The sequence below is a fragment of the Polistes dominula genome, unplaced genomic scaffold (assembly GCF_049000335.1).
Source record: "Polistes dominula isolate Pdom_NZ unplaced genomic scaffold, Pdom_raw_medaka contig_24, whole genome shotgun sequence".
NCBI classification, from domain to species: Eukaryota; Metazoa; Arthropoda; class Insecta; order Hymenoptera; family Vespidae; genus Polistes; species Polistes dominula.
Genome location: NW_028301150.1, coordinates 4,947,464 through 4,968,158, shown reverse-complemented (window position 1 = coordinate 4,968,158; position 20,695 = coordinate 4,947,464). Strand labels below are relative to the sequence as shown.

At 26.3% G+C, this 20,695-nt stretch overlaps 1 protein-coding gene and 1 long non-coding RNA gene across 3 annotated transcripts in view; one reads left to right on the top strand and one right to left on the bottom strand.

The window, feature by feature from the left end:
• Nucleotides 1–5,670, bottom strand: part of ITP (ion transport peptide) — a 42,052-nt gene extending 36,382 nt beyond the window's left edge. For both annotated transcript variants that reach the window (XM_015319381.2, XM_015319384.2), the window contains exon 1: nucleotides 5,482–5,670. The gene's annotated coding sequence lies outside the window, so the exon portion shown is untranslated. The remainder of the gene's footprint in view (nucleotides 1–5,481) is intronic.
• A 9,807-nt stretch (nucleotides 5,671–15,477) lies between these two features.
• LOC149030810 (uncharacterized) lies at nucleotides 15,478–20,607 on the top strand. The gene is made up of 2 exons (XR_016178392.1): nucleotides 15,478–15,881; nucleotides 16,388–20,607. It is a non-coding gene; the product is annotated as an uncharacterized LOC149030810 (long non-coding RNA).
• Nucleotides 20,608–20,695: the final 88 nt, after the last annotated feature.

Here is a 20,695-nt window from a genome sequence, read left to right as displayed (position 1 = left end):
TGTAGGGTTCGTAGGTACGAGCCACTTGACGCTGTTAAAAGACCCTCTCGCAAGAGGGGACCACGTTACGGACGTTTTACTAACCGGGTGATTATGAAAGTGCTCTTTTTAAATGTAATTGTAAGTCAAATAAGTATGTCTTCTTTCTTTATAAAATCAATATTTTTCTCCTCCTATTTCAAAATTATTTTCATTACTTTTTCTTTCATACAAAAAGAAAGTAAATAAATATCTCTGTATATGCGTGTGTATTTATTCTCGTATCATAATGACACAAAAAAATAAACATATCAAATAATAAATATTATGTGTATTAAATATATATATATATTTAATGATTAAAAACATAAAATAAAAAATAATAAAATAATAATAAAAAAATAAAATTTTATATTTTATTAATTAAAAAATATATTATATATTATATAAATTATAATATTATATAATATAATAATATATAAATATAATATAATAATAATATATAATATTATATATTATTATATATTATTATAAATTTTAAAAAAATTAAAAAAATATATTTAATTATTAAATTAATAATATTTAAATATATTTTTACACATTATAATTTATATTATTATTTTAATTGAATACATTATACATTATAATACATTATAATACATATATATATAAATCAATAATTTTTGTATGAAAGAAAAAGTAATGAAAATAATTTTGAAATAGTGTGAAACTATATTTATATACATATATGTATATTTAGCTTCTAGTAATATCTCAAATAACTTACACTAATCAATCATTCATAATCATCATCACGTATCAGTGAAATATTATCTCTAATCAAAAAGATAAGTATTTCAAACATCAACTATCAGAGATTTCTTAGTCAAACATTTGTTTAAAAGTAATAGAACGCCACCGGAAGTTAGGAAAGATCGATTGATTCAAACGAAATAAATAATTGAGTGACAAAAAAAGCGGATTATTCGAGACACATATATATTTATATACAATATAAGAGAAGCAAATGATTCATCGTCATCTTGGTTAAATTCCAGTGAGCTTGATCATGACAGCAAATCGATAAATAAATCAACAGATCAAAGTGATGTGTGAGCGAACTTAACCAATAGTTATTTCCCAAAGGAAATATTTACTTGATTGATTCAGTAGATCCCTTTTCCACGAAGGATTAAAAGGAAAGAAACGAAATATAATGCTTGTCATCTGTCATCCAAGGATTTTCATTAATTGTTTTTTTTTTTTTTAATACATTGTTCAGAGTTAAAGACTGTAGTTTACTGTGAAATATGATTTAACATCACAGTTCTATTCACATTTTATGAAATTATATGTATATTACTTATATGGGACTGTTATTTATAGAGTTTGTATTTTGCAATATTTATAATCAATATTTTGAATAATTTAATTAATAATCACTAATGTAAAATGTAAGTGGTAAGTATTACAGTTATTAATACAAAGACTATTAATATTATAAATAATTCAATTAATTATTTATGATTTAATGATGACCATAGTTTTTAGTAAAGGTTACAGATATTATTTAAGAAGGTAACAAAATAATGAAAATTAGAAGCACGTTAAGTACTTTCAAACTTACACTAATTGTAAATTAAAAAAAAATAAAAGTCTAAAACACAATTACAAGAAGTTTAATTTTTTATTTCATGACAATGAATACTGAAATAAAATACACCTATCACTGCGATACCAAGGATCCTAACAGTTCCCATTGGTTATTCAATGAAATCAAATCTAATGAAAAAAAGAAAATGAACCTTCAGTGCATTACTAAAAAAAAAAAAAAAAAAAACAACAACAAACTCCCCAACAAGAAGAAAGATCAGTTGAGATGAATAACATCGATTGAAAAGTTATCATCGAATGATACGTTGGTGCATATTGGTATGACACTAGAACAGCAAGTTGAGGAGGCCATGTGGCAAAGAGAAAAGGTAAAACGGTCGTTTGCTTTGGAGAGAAGGCAGATGGAGAGAAGAGAGAATTTCCTTTTGCAGTTCCATAGCGTGCTATGTGTGTACGCTATAAATAACTTGGCAACCTCCCAGAGAACGGAAAGTAGTTCGCCTTCGAGTTCCGTAACGAATTCTCGGGATTGCTTTCTGGATCGGTAGCCATTCGCAACATTAACGTTGCTTCGTGCCGATTAATTAATCCTTAAGACATGACCGGACACTAACTTGTTACTTTAACTTCCGTACTTTTATCTCTTTCTCACTCTCTTTCTACCTTTACGTTCAGTTGCATAAAGTTACACCAAGAATTTTGTATTTAATTGTAACATTAGTTACATAGCATATTGGATTTGTGTTCAGTTGCATAATGTTATACTTTGTGATATTCAATTATCAGTAAAACATAAATATCGATGTTAAGTGATATAGTTTGAAATATTGGATAATAAAATATTGAATTAGTAAGTGTCAAAAAGCTAATAAGAAATAACGAAATTGTTCATATTTTTTATATCTATGTAAATAATAATGAATAATATTTTTTAATTCAATATTCGTGATATCTAAGAAAACAACGTTAATATTTTATTTTTAATAAACAATTCAACTATTCATGAATCTATTACTATTATATGAATCAATGCAACTATTTCAAAATATTTTATAATATAAAGAAATATTTTATATTGTTTATTTAATTTACTAATAAAATAATATTAATTATTATAAATCTAAATATAAAATATTACCAATTACTTTATTATCCAATAATCCAATGTAATGTATAAGTAACTGTTACAATATTAAAGGGTTAAGAGAAAGAGAGATTATTCGATGAGTACTTCGATAAGGAGAAAGAAAAAGATAAAAAAAAGATATAAAAGATCGTGGGAGCAGAGCTTGGAATCGCCATACCTTAAGAGATCGGTAGTACTCGGAAGAGATTATCTCAGAGGTGTAATTCGAACGTGGTGAACGCATGAGTTATATGAATCGTACAAACAGGGGGTAGAAAGAGAGGAAGGATGAAGAGGAATAAGAGGAGAAAAGAAAGAGGAAGAATATGTTAGAGAGTAAAAGGAATAAAAAATAAAACAGATAAAGAAAGATTTATATGGAAAAGGATCAACAAGATTTCGACATTGATCTAAATTTGTGTTGCTAACCAATTGCAAAATATTTCTTTACAGTCACAATACATTCTGTCTCTTTCTCTCACTTTCTCTTTTTTGAAAATCTTATGTCAAGATACAAAAAAAAAAAATTCATTTCTATTTAAAAAAGTTATTAATTGTTACTTGAAAATTTGTTATTTCGTTTTGTGGATCGGAATTTAAACTCTACAAATAATTATACTAATCAAAGATTAATTTGTATTAATTTTTAAAATACTTGTGTGTGTGCTTTCAATTAAATTTTTATGAACTTAATTTCTTTCGAATTACCTAAAGATTAAAAAAAAAACAAAAAATGATTTGTCATGGTAATTAAAAGATGAATAAAAATTTCGCTCCAACGATGCATAACCAAACTATGTAAGTATTTTCTAACGATCCTTTTTCATCCTCGTATTACTACACGCGAGTCATTGTGAGTTCATTGAAGAAATTGGAAGTCTCTTACACGTTAATTCATTTCTTTTTTTTTTTTTTTTGTTATCAAAAGTATCAAGAGATTATTTTTGTTGAAATAAAAACACGTGTTTATATCTAAATTAATTCTTATCCATATGATCTCAATAATACGAAAAATAAAACCATTTACAAATTTCTATCATAATGAAAGTACACAAAAAAAGAAGTAACTATTTTTTGTAATAATAAATATAATAATATCAACTATTTATACGATCTATAGATCACGATTCACAAAATCAATAATTCATCGAAATAAAAAAGAATCTTTCTGTAAGGATGTAAATTCCAATGATTCTATAATTGTTTCATTATCAAAACAATTTAAATAGAAAGTTTCTAAAAGGAACTATGAATGATTTCAAAGTTTGAATAAGTTTATCCTTTCTCATAATCGAATCGCGGATGAAACACGAGCCCCTCTCCTAGTATACGACGACGTATTCGTGTCCGTCGCCGTCAGCGGGTCAAGATCACGTTACAATGACGTCGACGTAATAACGAGTGTGCAAAAGAGAAAGAAAGAGAGAGATATAGGGATTAGAACAGTCAAGCAAAGACCAAAAGACTTTAAGGAACACATAACACAACTCTAATATCTTTCGTTCTCTATCATATTATCTTTATCTTTTTTTTTTTATCTTTAAACGAATGAAACAACACTCGTCCTCGTCCTCGTGCTGTTCGTCCTCGTTGATTCGCCACCACAGCAGTATTCTTTCAACATCGTTGTGTATCATCCATCCATCCATCCACTATGTGTCAAAGAGTATAACACAACGGAGGAGACACAGCACGGTGTTGAAAGCCATGCGACGACAGTGGCAAAGAAACAATTGAGCCGAATTAAAGGGACAATTATGATGAAGAAGACAAGGAGGAAGATCTATATACAAAGAACACAAGCAGGCAGACAGCTGGGGACGACGACACATACTTATTCTTCTCTCTTTCTTTTTCTCTCTCACTATTTATCTTACTAACTTTTTCGACTACTATCATCATCATCATCTTTACCGCGTGAGCACAAGCGTGCTAATATTCAGGGTGAGAACGATATAGACGCGATCTTGTTTCGTTGGACACGTCATTCTTCTCGATCAGTACGAGGAATCACACTATTTCTCTCTCTCTTTCTTTCTCTTTCATTGTTTTTTTTTTTTAATTCTCATTTTCGTGCACATACTTCATATTTAATTTTAGTTATCCGAAAATTTCTCTCAAATAATTGAATTTATGTTAATACATGTTGAGAATTATAGAATACTTATAATTATTGTTATAGACTAATATTTACTGAATTAATATATTTAAATATTTTTCCTTTTTCTATCTACTAGTACTTTTAAATAAAATATTACTGATCAATATTTCAATGATCGAAATATGCGAATAATCTATATTAATAATACGATATCAACTGTATACCCTCTATCGATATAAAACTTGATTCAACCCTTGACACATTACTATCTTAAGTTATACGAAGTATCATTAACACCAATTTTCTTCTCTCATTCATTTTTTTAGCATATTGTCCAAAGAAATATTTAAAAATATCAACTAAATACAATCTAATTAATATATTCCCAATATTCGAATAATATATAATATACATATAAAAAAAAAAATAATAATTAACCCTTAGAGTGCTATGGTCTCATATATGCGTTTGATAAAAATTACCAGTATATAAATAATGTAATGTTTATATTAATTAATTAAATTATATATATATTCAAAAAAGAAAACAAAAACAAATAATTGATTATTAATAAATTATTCCGTTGCTACAAAACATTTTAGTTAAAAGTATTGAGCACTCAAAAGGGTTAAATAAAATTAGTAAGAAAAAGTACACTTACCTTGATCGAAAGATTATCCAATGGACAAAGTAACCCGGCAATGTAAGATAAATAAAGTAAGTGAAAATTGTAAATGGAATGTTATGGGGAAGATAATGTAACTACTATATATGTATATATAAGAATTGTCTTATGTGTCTTCTTAGACGTCTCCTCGAACACGTTCGACTTTCTTCTGACCGCGGCGTCGCGACGTTCCGCGTCTAATATAGAGACACCTCTCAACGGGTGTTCTCCGTTGTACGCTCTACCACCACCCTATTCATATTTGTATTCTTATACGTATTGGTAAGTTTTATCTGTATATTCGTATTCATCTCTTCGTCAACGCCTTCGTAAAAACATACCCTTTCATTTCAGTCAGATCTCTCATATGTAACTATGTATCCATCTATCTATCTATCTCTTTCTTTACACACCCCCTGTTGGGTTCATCTATAGTTTAGTATTTTTACTCACTCGTTCGTTCATCCTTAACTTCCTTGATTCGTTTTTTCCAACCCCTATTTCTCTCTTTCAACTACTCACCCCTTACTTACCCAACCCTCATACTCCAATTCACAACTCTTCTTTTTCTTTTTCTTCTTCTTCTTTTCCTTGATCTTTTGCTTTGAACTTTATCGTAGTCTTCGTGGCACATTGATACTAGAGATGGGTACCTTAATTGTAGTTGTCATGATAGGTAGAAATAGAAATCGCCAAGCAAGCAATTTTCCTTATATTCCTTATTCTTTCTCTTCTTTTTATTTTTTTTATTTTTTTTATTTTTATCATATATATGTAATACTTTTTTTTCTTCAGTAATGAATAGCTAGAGAGTGTTTACTGTACTACCTTTTACTCTAACCCCCTTTTTTTTTATCATTTCTCACAGTATCCTTTCATCTCAACTATACACACGTATTATAATCGGTTGAAAACATTATTTTACTTTCTATCCTTGGTTTATTAGTATTTTTATTTATTTAAAATTAAGAAATCGTATTTTTTTTCTCTTTACATGTACCTATCTATTTATCTTTCTTTTTTTTTTCTTTTGGATGATACGCCAACGTAATGTGGGCGTACAACTCGTTAATGAAAACGGATGATAACCGACAATTTTAGGAACAGTCCACGTGGACCAATCAAATCTAGTCATTTCTTACTTTTCCTGGACACGTGGCAAGAAAGAAAGATACTTAAAAATAGATATATTATCATTTTCTTTTCTTTATTATAATTATTATTGTTGTTGTTGTTATTATTATTATTATTATTATTATTATTATTATTATTATTATTATTTATAAAATTTCTTCTTTTTCTTTTGGTTCTTTTCATGAATCTTTATATTTTTAGATCCTCATCTGGATAATAGAAATTATTAACCAAACAATTTTCAATCAAAATTTCAATTCTATGATATGTTGTATATATTACTAAAAATAATATTAATGTGTGATTATAAAATAGTTGAAAAAATTTCGATATATATATATAATATAATATATATTATAAATTATAATATTATATTATATAATATTATATAAATTAATATTAATAATTATTATATTATTAATAATATTATAAATAATATTAATATAATTATTATAATATAAATTAATTATTAATATAATTATATTTTTATAATTATTTATAAATTATTATGATTATATAAATATTAATATTTCATTATATAAATATTTAATTTATATTTTGTTTTATAAATAATTATTAATATTATATATATTTTCTGTTATCTAATAAAAAAATTACTCAATAAAATAAAATCTTAAGACATATACATAAAGTTAATTTTAAATTTTTTAAAAATTATTCAAAAAATTATCGAAAAGAGTAGTACTTTCTGTATGAAAGTTAAAAAAAAATAGATCAAATATGCGTATAAAGATCGATAATAATATTCGAATTAATCGGATTGATTGAATTAATTTATAAATAAGCTTAAATATTGGATTCTTAGTTCGTTTTCAAGTTTTTGTAGTTTCCGTAATTTTGTGCAAACTTATAAAATTCTTGGCCAAAGGAAGATACGTTAGCAGAATAGTTGACCTCGCGAGCAAAGACCGACATACAGCAATGTGTTATATTTATTTTTTTTTCTCTATTTCTCTTTCTGTGCCCTCTTTCTTCTTTATCTTTCAAGCAAAAAGAAGATAAAAAAAAAAGGCAAGAGAAAGAAAGAGAGAATGCTCTCCTTTCGTTTTCTTTCTACCGTCTACCGCTGCCACGCTGTCTAGGAAATAACCACCAACTTACGGTTGTTTCTTGCTACCTCTCCCTTTTCTCTTTTTCTTTTCTTATTATTTCTAAACATTTTTTCATATTTTATTAAAAAAAAAAAAAAATAAAACCACAACTTTTACTACTGTATTACATTACAACAATGGTTCCTGTATTTGTTTTTTGTTTAATTAAATAAATTTGAAACAAATTTTACGATAAATATTTTTGTCTACATAATTTGTGATTGAATCGATTAGAAAATATTTCTATTAATTCTCGAATACGTATATCCAATCTAATTAACAATAAGTAGTGTATTATTATGAAATGAAATTAATATTATAATTAATATTATGTATAATTATATATATTTATATATATGTATATTATTATATATAATTTTATATATTATATATTATTATATATTATATTAATTATGTAATTTTATTTTATAATATAAATATATATAATAAACAAATATAATAAATATATATTATATTATATAATTAATTAATATAATATAATAAATAATATTAAAAAATTAATATTATATCTTACAACGTGTGTATGAGTCATCAAAATTATTTTTAGTCAAATAAAACCAAATCAGGAAGCAATAGCCAAGTAAAATGAGATTCTTTTATGGTTGTTAGAGAAAGAAAGGAACAGAGAGAAAGAGAGAGAGAGAGAGAGAAAAAGAGAGAAAGAAACATGGTAGAGAAAAGATTTAAGGCGCGGATCACGTGCCAAACGTAAAGAAGAATCGTCTTTTGCCTTCAAGAACTTGTACTGTATGACAGAGAGAGATAAAATATACAGTGTTCGAGTTATGTAGGCACATTTCGTATTACGATCGCACGGTTCTTTCGAAACGAGTATAGAATGTTTGGAAAGGAATTGAATGAGACATGAGTTCTCTCACACAAATCCTCTCACACAATTTTTTTCTCTCCTTTTTGTTCTCTCTCTCTCTCTCTCTCTCTCTCTCTCTCTCTCTCTGTCTTTCTCCTCCTTTCTTTTTTTTATTCTTCATTCAACTTTTGTCTTCGTCTTGAAGGAATCGGGAGATATAGAAGGAAAAAAAAAATGTCATCCTTGTTTTAAATGGATAATAGCCTTTCAGAGAAAGAGTTTACAGTTACGAGAAAGAAACGAGTTGTCTTTAAAAGTAGATCAAAAATGGACGATTTTTCTGGTATCGTATTGTATTTATTATAAGAGAAAAAAGAAAAAAAGAGTCACACTGTCGCATTTTGTTAGGTCAAATAACAAAGTGAAAACTTTCTTATTTTTATCTTTCTTTTTTTTCTGATATGTGCCCATAATTATAAAAATGGTCTAAGTCAAAATTAAAAAAAAAAATTAGTTTATCAGTTATTACGCATCACATTATTTTAAACGAAATAAATTTAATGTAATTTTCAAGATATTGTCAAAAATGAATCGTCAGATAATGTTTGTTATTTCAATATTATATAGAATTCATATAGAGTTCAAATATAAATCTTTAAATATCTCGAAACAAGAGATACATGACTTATGTTAGACCACTTTCATAATTATGGGCACATACGTAATTATTATAATCATTGATAATAATTTAGCACAAGTTTAAGAAACAATTATTTTAAATCAAATTACTTAATGTTTTCTTCTCTTCTTCTTCTTTTACTGGTACTAATAATCATAATCATCATAATAATTGATTAACATTTTATACAGTCAAATTGCAAAATAAAAACTTCCTTGTTTCTTTTATTTTTCTGGTATTAATAATCATCATAATCATTGACAAACATTTAGCAAAAATTTGAGAGAAACAATCATTATAAATCAAATTACAAAATGTTTTCTTCTCTTCTGGTGCTAATAATCGTAATCATCATAATCGTCATAATATAATTGACGCGAGCATTTAACACAAAATTTCAAAAGTAAACAATTATTTTTGCTGTGTTTTTTAATTGCAATAATAAAATAATACAAACTTTCCCTATATTATTATTGGGTTGGCAAGAAAGTAATTTCAGTTTTCTAGTGTGAAATAAAACTCAATTGTTTCTAAACTAACAGTTGTAAACCAAATTACACACGAAATTTGTTTCTATTAAGTACCTAAAAGTGTCAACAATCAAAACCTCCAAAGAAAAAAATTCTAACATTAACAAATTCGCGACCACTGACGTGAATTTACGTCTTTTCAAGTTCTGTTCCTAATTGTCGCTGACGTGATTCACGTCATATTTTTTAAATTTTAAAAATTTAATAAAAATAAATTTATATTTAATTATTTCAATATAATATTTAAATAATTCATTATTTGTGCCGGTACTCAGTATTAAAAAAGGAAAAAAGATGCCAACCGCGAATGTGTTAACAAAAGAATAATGAAACAAACATAACTTTATCTATTGGTACAAGTCAAAATTACTTTATTGCCAACCCAATATTTTATCTTCTAAATTGTAATTTGAATTAACGATAACAAATATTGTCGGTACTCTATTGGGATCTCTGGCAGGGGCGTGGCGTAGCAATTCGACCTATCTACTCTAATTTTGAATTTAGTCACCAGATAGCGTATTCAAGTGCTAGAGATCCCAATAAAAAAAAAAGAAATCCTTGGAAAACAATCAAATCTACAAAAGATTTGTTGTTAACGGCCACACCTCGGAGTTTACCTTCTCCAAACAGAGTTCCACTACCACCACTAACGCGAACCCTCTCATTCTGGTGGAACTCCAGATGGTGCTTGCTCGATTCCTCTTCCTCCTCCAGCACCACCACCACCATCACCTCCTCCGCCACCTCCTCCTCCTTCTTCTTATTCTTCTTGGTTCGTTTTCTGTTCGTTATGATGGCGTACTGGCGACGATTTCTTGGTAAGATAAGGGACACTGCATTCTCTTTCTCTCTTTCTCAACTGACTCGCACCTGCGAATCTTCTCTTCTCTTTCTTCCCTTCTTGTTACATTGAAGAAAGAAAGAGAAAAGACGATAATGGACTGTCTCCACTTCGGATCGTTGCCGATTCAAGCAAGCAAGCAAGCAAGCAAGCGAACAACCAAGTAAGAACGCTGAGTTGTGTTAAGGGAAAGAAAGAGAAAGAAAGAGAACAAGATAGAATAAAACATTCTCCAGTCCAAGGACTTTCGATCGTAAAGCTTTACGATCGTTGATCGTTCTTTCTAGATCGAATCGATGGATACTAATACATATATGTGTGTATATATGTGTGTAAGAAAGAGAAACAGAAATCGAAAGGTCGCTCATTCGAGGTAGTCTCATCGAAGGTGCCAAGCAGTCTACGAGTAGCTTGCACCGTCGTGCCACTCTTCTCAGCAAAAACTAGCCGCATCTTGGAGAACGCACTCGAGAGAGAACCTGTGCACCAACTCTTTCAGATCGTTTCGTACACAAGAGAGAAAGAGAGAGAAAAGATAGCTGATAATAATTCTTTTAGATATTACTTATACTTTCATCTAGTTTTACTATTAACACATTCGCGACCGCTGACGTGAATTCACGTATTTTCAAGTTCTATTCCTAGTTGCCGCTGACGTAACTTACGTCAATTTTAAATTTTAAAAATTTAATAACAAGAAATTAATTATAAAAGGAAATAATAAAAAAAAGGAATAAAGGATTAAGAACATTATAGGAATTGTTTATTATAAAGGAATTAGTTAATTATTAATTTATATTTATATAAATTTTATATATTAAATTTATATTTAATTATTTCAATATAATATTTAAATAATTATATTTTATTATTTAAATATAGATTTAAATAATTCATTATTTTTGCCGCTACCCAGTATTAAAAAAGACAAAAATATGTCTGCCGAAAATGTGTTAATTGGGTTGTTCAGAAAGTAATTTCGTTTTTTCCTGACACAATAAAAGCATTAGTTTATACAAACCGGTAAATAACAACACGAGAGATCAATGAGAGGTTAAATTTATCAAATTCAACTGTTTATGCCCACTTGAAAGGCCTAGGTTTAATCTCGAAGCAAAAATTGTCTTCATTTTCACAAAAGAAAAACGAAATTACTTTCCGAACAAGCCAATATTTTTCAGAATATGTATATTTGATTATGTTCGTTGTGAAAATTGTAAAAATATATATGTAAAAATAAATAAATGTGAAATGTTAATTAACAAAATTTATTATATTACAATTCATTTTTGTTATTTTTGTTTGTTTAGCAAAAAATTTGTCTTTTCAATTATGTGTTCTTCCTCAAATATATATTTTCTTGTCTTACAAATGAACAAATATGAATGAAAGGAAAGATAGAAAATAATTCTATTATAATGCCCTATTTCGTTATTTAACACATTCGCGACCGCCATATTTTTGCCTTTTTTAATACTGAGTACCGGCACAAATAATGAATTATTTAAATATTATATTGAAATAATTAAATATAAATTTATTTTTATTAAATTTTTAAAATTTTTAAAATATTACGTGAATCCACGTCAACGATAACTAGGAATAGAACATGAAAAGACGTGAATTCACGTCAGCGGTCGCGAATGTGTTAATTTTATTGTTAAATTGTATCCTATTTCAATGTTCACGATAAATAAACAAATATATAACTATGTAAGTGAAAAAGAAATAAAAAATGATTCCATTACAGTACCCTGTTCTCTCATTCATTAATTTTGTTGTTAAATTGTGTCTACAATGAATGAAAAGAGAAAATATGAATTAACTGTATTTAGTAAAATGTAAAAGAGAGAAAGAGAAAAAGAATAATTTCATTAGAGTACCCTAGTTCGTCCATCATCTAATCTCGTTGTCAAATCGTGTCCATAACAAAACATCCATTTTAATGTCCACACCAGATGGAAAAATCTAGAACATAGTTGATATCATACTCAACGTGAATTTCGTAAGAAAACGATGTAAGTAAACATATATATTTATAAGTATCATTATGTATGTGTGCTTACATACATATATACATATAAATATATATATATATATGTATACACGTAAGAAAGGTTGAACGAATTTCTTCGAAGTTAGGAAGAGAGACACAAAGATCTCTTCTATTTCTTCTTAATGGAAAGATCTAGAAAGTAGTAGTACTCCACATGAAAGAAAGAGAGAGAGAGAGAGATGCAAGGGTAGAAGGGTAGGGAGAGAGAGAGAGGGGAAATGAACGAGGTTACAACGAACAATATTCTTAGTAACGTCCTGTGTAGATATATGTAATAAATAAGTTAGTACCTAGAGTATAGATATATGTAGAACATAGTTATGCATATGTGTGTGTATATCTAAGGAACATATGTGAAAGAAGAGATCCTGCGGGATGATAAGAACACGCGTGAAAAATCTTTCCAAGTAATCGTTTAAACAACTTGTGTGGTTTTTCCCACACTTTTCGAATACTCTCTCATTCACTTTGGTATCTAGTTTAATTTACTATTTACAAAGATATTTCGTTATTTCGTCTTACATTAAAATGAATAATATGTGGTAAAGAAGAAGAAATAAAAAAAGAAAAATAACACAAATAGTTTCCAACGAAATGATGAAAATTCAAATGTACCTCTATTAAAAAATAATTGTTCTCGAAGAAATTTATTTTGCGACTCATCCTATGAAACGATTCCTATTTTTTGTACGATATACGTACAATATATTGGATTTTCCAATAAATGAATAATGTTGGAAGTTTTTATAATTTGTATTTTTTAAATAAATACATTATATTTTTATTGTATTCCATGTATTAAACATTTTTTTGTATTTCCTATATTTAAATAAAAAATAAATAAAAATAACATATACATATACATATTCATTCCAAATAAAAATAAATTTCATATATATATGTGTTATATTATATATAATATTAGAAAAACTATATATATATTAATAAATTATATATATTTATATTATTATTTATATATTTATATAATTATATATAAATTATAATTATTATATTTTTATAATTATAATATAAATATTATATTATATAATTATTTATAAAATATATATAATTATAAAATTAGTATAATTTTTCCTGAGAAAATTTTAATATTTAATATAATTAAAATAAAAAAAGAATGTGTGTACGTAGCCAGCATTAGCAATAGAATTAAAATCGTTTTATCATATGAAAAATAATTAATTGTTTTGTATATACAGCGAATGTTCCTTCCAAAATACATTTGTTTCAAAGTAACATATCAATTAATACATTTATAATATTAAATAATTTCAATCTGATATTTTATTAGATAAAAATTTCAAACTCAAAGTCATCACTGATCAGAAACATTAAAACAAATTTATTTTAATTTAAACAATCCTAAATATTAATAGCATATATTAAAATGTTCGATATATCTTAAATGATGGTTAATTAATTGAAAAAAATGTATATTGTAGTTTAAAAGCATGGAGTATAAGTTTGATGCACCATTTTTTTCAAAATCCACTGTTATAGACTGGCTTCGTTGGAATCTTTGAAAGTTAAATAAATTTCTTTTATTGATTGCTATTATTTATACGACCTTTCGAAAGCTACATATTTATAACGTAACAAATAGAATTTATTCTTTTGAAAATCGTATAAACAACAAAATTAATAAGAAGAATATAAACTGACTTTTATAAAGGACAACAAGCCAGTTTAATGAAGGATATCGAAGAGAACGGTACATCGAACTTATATTCCGTACTTTTAAATTATAATATACATTTCCTTCGATTAATTAATTAAAAATTAATAAAGGTATATCGAACATTATCTATTCTGTCTCACTCATTAACTTTTCCTTTCTCTCTCTCTCTCTCTCTCTCTCTTTTTCTTTCTATTTCTGTGCTCCATCTGTTTTCATATCGTTTCATAAAATTTTATTATTACCGTCACCTACAAAATTTCATTACAAAAAGTAAACAAAAAAACAAATTAATACTTTTATGAAAAATTGATCTTCTGAAAATATTAAAAAGTATATGATTATTAATTACATATATATATAATAATTATACAGTATTTATATAATAGTATTTAATAATTATAATTAATAATCATACACTTTAAAATACTAATATTTCAATAAAATGTATGATAAAATTTGTTATATGTTGTTACGTGCAAAAATACAACATCTCATCGAATGATTCAGAAGATTGTGTGACGCGTTATAAAATCTTATGGACGAGACAAAATCCCGGAACGTTGTATTCTTTTTCTCTCTCTTTCTTTCTATCTTTCATACTCATTAAACGATTAAGTCGATTCATTCGTGGTACGGTACGACATGGAAGACTTTTAATTAAAATCGTGACGTCTCTTTGATAATTCCATTTCTCTCTCTCTCGATCGTTTACTTTATTTTTAAATTCTCTCTACTTTTTTTTTCAATTTTTATCTTATCTACCTTTTTTATATTTTTGTTTTACACATTAACATTTAAATGTTAAAATATTTAATCTAATTTATTTGATTATCATTTTATTGAAATGATGACATTTATGCTTTTGTTCTTTTATACTTAATTTTGTTCTATTTATTTTATACTCACATGTATAATATTGTGTGTCTGTGTATGTGTATGTATAAATTTTATTAATCTATTTCTTTATTTTTTATATATTTATATATAATAATTAGATTAATATTTTAATAATATTAGAACACATATTTTGATGCATTATTTTTATACTTCAGTTTATTGTATTTTATATATATTTATATATATATATATATATATATATATATATATATATATATATATATATATATATGTATATATGTGTGATGTATATGAATTGACATGTGTAAATTTATCCACTTGATTAACGTATACCCTTTCTCCTAGTAGGTATTCTATTTATCTATATACATATATCTTATTTCTGCTCAAACACATAATTGGGTCAATTGAATTGTAGCGGGAATAAACGCACAATGTCGTACGACTTATTCTCCGTCTTATTTTATTACAAAGATCGATTAGATAGATCTCGTCTTTATTGATCTACTACAAGGTATTAAAATAGAATTATTTCCTAAAGAGGAATAAATATATAAAATAAGATGTTGATCGTCATCGTAGAAGGAGGATGGATCATCGAGTGACGTATCAAATACTTCGTGGAAATCGTGACTGAAAGAAAGAGAGAGAGATATGTGTGTATTTATGTTTTCATTAAAAACTAATAATAACAAAATATGATTTATTTTAACTGACGTAATCCGATGACGTTGAACGTGTTTATACCGTCATTTATAATCAATTATCCTTATATGTATACATACAACATATTTACACATATTTATATATATACATACAACATATATGCACATATATATATGTGCACTTGGTTATTACTACATTATAGTTTATAGATGTATAAACATAAAATAACATAATATTATTTATATGCAAAAATATTTAAAATTAAATATTGTTTATTTAAATTATATATATATAGAAAAATATTTAAAATTAAAATTAAATAGAGATCAATTGAAATAAAAAATTGCAAATATTTTTCTTCTCTTTTGTTTAAGTAAAAATAAAAATTATTTATGTATAAAATAACGTTATGATATGTTAGGATATATTAATATACTGTACATTAATATACTATGAGAAAATAAGGATAAAAAACATTTAGATGTCATCTTCTTAGATGTTTCACAATTACCCTAGTGAAAGACATGATATCTTTCTTCAAGAATTGACGATAATGAGTACTACGATGGAGGCAACAACACACAATGACTAGAAAGAAAATATTAGATCCATATTTTGTTCATTCGTTGCGTCAGAATAGTACTAAAAGAAGTTAGAGAAAAGAATAAGAAAAAAATAACATTGACCTTCTATTCTGATGTGCTTTTTATCGAAACGACACATGTCTAAATTGAAACGATTGATATTAGAAGAAGATTAAAAAAGAAAGAAAGGAAGAATGAAAGAATTTAATTATTGATCTTATGTGTGTCTCATATTGTTCAATGCAATTCACGTCAGTTTCTTTCTAATGAAAAATTTGTTAAGTGATATCTTATAATAAAAAAAAATAAAGTTTATTTAATCTTGCAACTTTAATATCATATTTCGTATATGTATAATATATTTTTTCTTTTTATTTAAGGTCACATTGCAAATTGCAAAAATATAAGGAAGAAAATATCTAATAATATCAAAAATGAAAGACAATAATAAAAATAATAATTATAAATGAAAGATGATTCAAGTAGAAACCATAATTCATATTCGTGTTTTTAAACTGGTACCTTTATTGCTGACTTCGTTTGTGCTATGAAACACACACACACACACACAGAGACACATACACGCACACATTTCCGACGACGCGATTATATAATATTTTTTTATTTATTTACCTTTTGTACATTACAAAAAAATTCACAGAAAGTTATTCTTTTTCCTGCGTAAAGTATATCTATACCTACGTAAGTATATACTTACGTGTTATCATCGAATTGTATGTACTTAAATCCTGTATATATTTATATTTGTATGTATGTATGTATTTATGTATGCATGCATATACAGCACAAATTTGAAAGTCTAAATTGATTTGCAATTGACTGAAACATTCGTCGAATTTTAAAACATTTACATTATCACCTCCCCTTTCTACCCCCTCCAACCCTTTTTTACTTCGTCTTTTTTTTCTATGTGTATATATACAAACATTATTGCTAAATCATCATTATCATCATCATCATCATCATCATCATCATCATCATCATTATCATTATTATCGATCCCGTTCTCATTGATCATCTTAATTTTATTGATAATATCCTGAGGAAAGATCTTATCAACTAAACCACCTGTACAGGGCCGTACTTATGATAAAATGCAAGCTGAGGCCTCACTCTTTCTCTTTCTGTGGGGTTACATTTTAAAAATCTTATCCCTTACAAAAATGTATTTTTAAAAAACATACCCTAATAATACATATACATATATATATAGTGTTATATTTATTTTATAGAATCAAGTTATTAGCCTTAACTCTTACTTTCAATAAATTAAATAAATAAATAAATATGAATAAATTCGATTAATAGAAATAATAAATTTATATTTGGAAGGCCTCATAATAATGATGTTACAGTTAGGACCCCAAAAAGTATTTATAAATACGGTTCTGCACTTAAGATCATTCTCTCTTCCCTTAGAAAGGCCTTTATAAAGGACTTCTTACTTATTTTTTTATTCTTATTATTATTATATTATTATTATTATTATTAGTATCATTTTAATTATGATTACTATTATTATTATTTATATTATTCTTATAGTATTTTACTTTCTATTTAATCTCTGAATTTTGTCGTTAATTCTCAAGCTCTCTTTCTCTCAGAAGTACATGCTGTCCTTTTTTTAAGATTGATATTCGTGATAGGTATCAAATTGAATATACAAAAAAGATAAAAGGCAGGTTCACAAGAGATTTTTAATTGTGACTTTGAATTTTATGTTATATATATATATAGGATGTCTCGTTAAAATTGTTACCATATTCTTTGACTGTTTATAAATTATTTACTAAATATCGTAGAATTCGCGTTCAATGTTTCAAAGTGTTTTAAATGTTTCAAGTTTTCAAATTGTGGTAACATTTTTTTACGATACCTTACGATACATACATACATATATACATGTATATAAATGTTAGGGATCATTTGAAAAATTCGCGAGCGACTATTTTTTTAAGAATGAAATTTATTTATTCCTAAAGAAAATGCATTACAAAATTGCGCGAATCTGTCAAACAACCCTCAAATGTATGTGTGTACCTTTACTTGACAAAACGAAGTTGTACAATGCGAGTACATAGAGACACAGTATCGATAAATATTTATGTAATTATATAAATATCACTCACACAGATACATACCCTAAATGCAACGAATCACAGGAGTATTCGCACCTGTCACCATACATTGTAAATTTTAAATAATTTATATTTACTTGTGTAATGCAAACTTTCCAAATTACTATGGATAGAAACTTATTTTAAGATTATTCAATTTTTAAACTATTATAAATATTATCAATTATTTAAAATTTATAGTGGAAGCGGATATGAATATTCCTGTAACTACTTGTATATACGTTCAAACATACAAACGTACGTATCTCACACATCAGAGCACACTTTATGGATGGAGTTGTTCATAATAGTTTTGCCCGTATATATTTATTAATGAGATTATATATATATAATATAAATTAAAAAATTAAAATTTATACGTATATATATATATATATAATTTAATTATTATTATTTATTATATATGTATAATTTATCAATACATATATAATTCTTAAAATTATTATTCAAGATCACGAAAATGACGCTTAAGATGTTAAAAACGAAGATTTCCTCCTTTGTGTGTTTAAATCTTCGGGGTCGTTTGAAAATGATTTGTTCGTTTGTTTTGTTTTTTTCGATGCAAAAGTAGGAAAATAGCGAACAAGACCCAGCGCCATTTTTGTTTTATAATGTTGATCTTGCATCGAATTGTAAAAGATATTTTCTTCGTTATTTTTTTCAACGTCTCAATTGTACAACATACGTTAGAATAATTTCATCCGATAATTAGGACGGAAAAATCGACGAGAGTGTATTTTAAAATCCGTCTATAAAATATCTATCAAGTTTGCCATGTAGAATACTGGGCATCATCATCCGTTTTATTTTTTATTGTTTAGATTTTATTTCTGTTAAAGTCTCATCAATCACACAATGACAAAATGTTTTCGATAAATGATCATCGCGTTACTTGTCTCCTCTTTCTTTATTTTATTTTACTTTGTTTTTATCATATATATTTTACCAACTTATGAAACCTATGTACATGAGTGTACACATGTATGTATGCGTGTATTGCCAAACCGAAGAAAAAGAGAAAGAGAAAGAGAAAGAGAGAGAGAGAGAGAGAGAGAAACATAAGTTTCATTCGATTCACTTTTCGTTTCAACAGCATCCAAACACCAAACAGACAAAAATAAGATTAGAAATCAAATTCTATAATTAAATATTATATACATATATGTTTCCATTGTTTTGTTCTTATTTTGTTTCATATTTATAAGTACGAGTTATGCAACGTTAGTATTTATTTCTCTTCGATATCATTTTCTTGTAATTCTTTTTTTATTTTCCTATCTATATAGATCTATGTATGTTTTAGAGAAAGAGAAAAAGAGAAAGAGAAAAAGAGAAAGAGAAAAAGAGAAAGAGAAAAAGAGAAAGAGAGAGAGAGAGAAAGAGGAAGAGATTAACGAAAGAAATTATTTCTAAATAGTATACATGATCATTTGTTTCTTGGCTTTGAAGAAAAAATAATAAAATTAATTTATATTAGATAGGCTAGATATCTATATATAATGTAAATGTATATTTTGAGATTTACGATTGTTCTTTTTCTAATATATCATCATTTTCATTATGATCATCATCGTCGTCGTAAATTATTTATAAATACATTCGTATCCTATCACAGGGAGAGCCTACAATAATCATTACGGCCCTAAAATTATGTCTTTTCTTGACTTCTTTTTTTTTCTTTTTATTTAAGAAGGACTAGAATTCTTTCAATGTTTATACTTTATACAGATAGAATCTTATATATTAACTATTATGTTACAGACATTTGTAACACATTTTTTTTGTCTTCATCTTCTTTTTCGCAAAACCTACCAGATATTGTTGGAACACTTTGACAGTGGATTTTTTTTTTGCAAAGCTCTCTTACTCGAGACCAAGTTTTCAGATCTATTCGTTTAGATCTATTTGAAATCTCAATGTTTATTTGTAAAGAGATATATTATTTTGATGATTAATTGTAAATTATAACTTCATTGTTGATAACCGTTGGTTTGGTTCTGTGCCTCTTGACTGTCTATACTGTAACCAGTAATGCTATCTGGACTCTGTAGAGATGCTGCA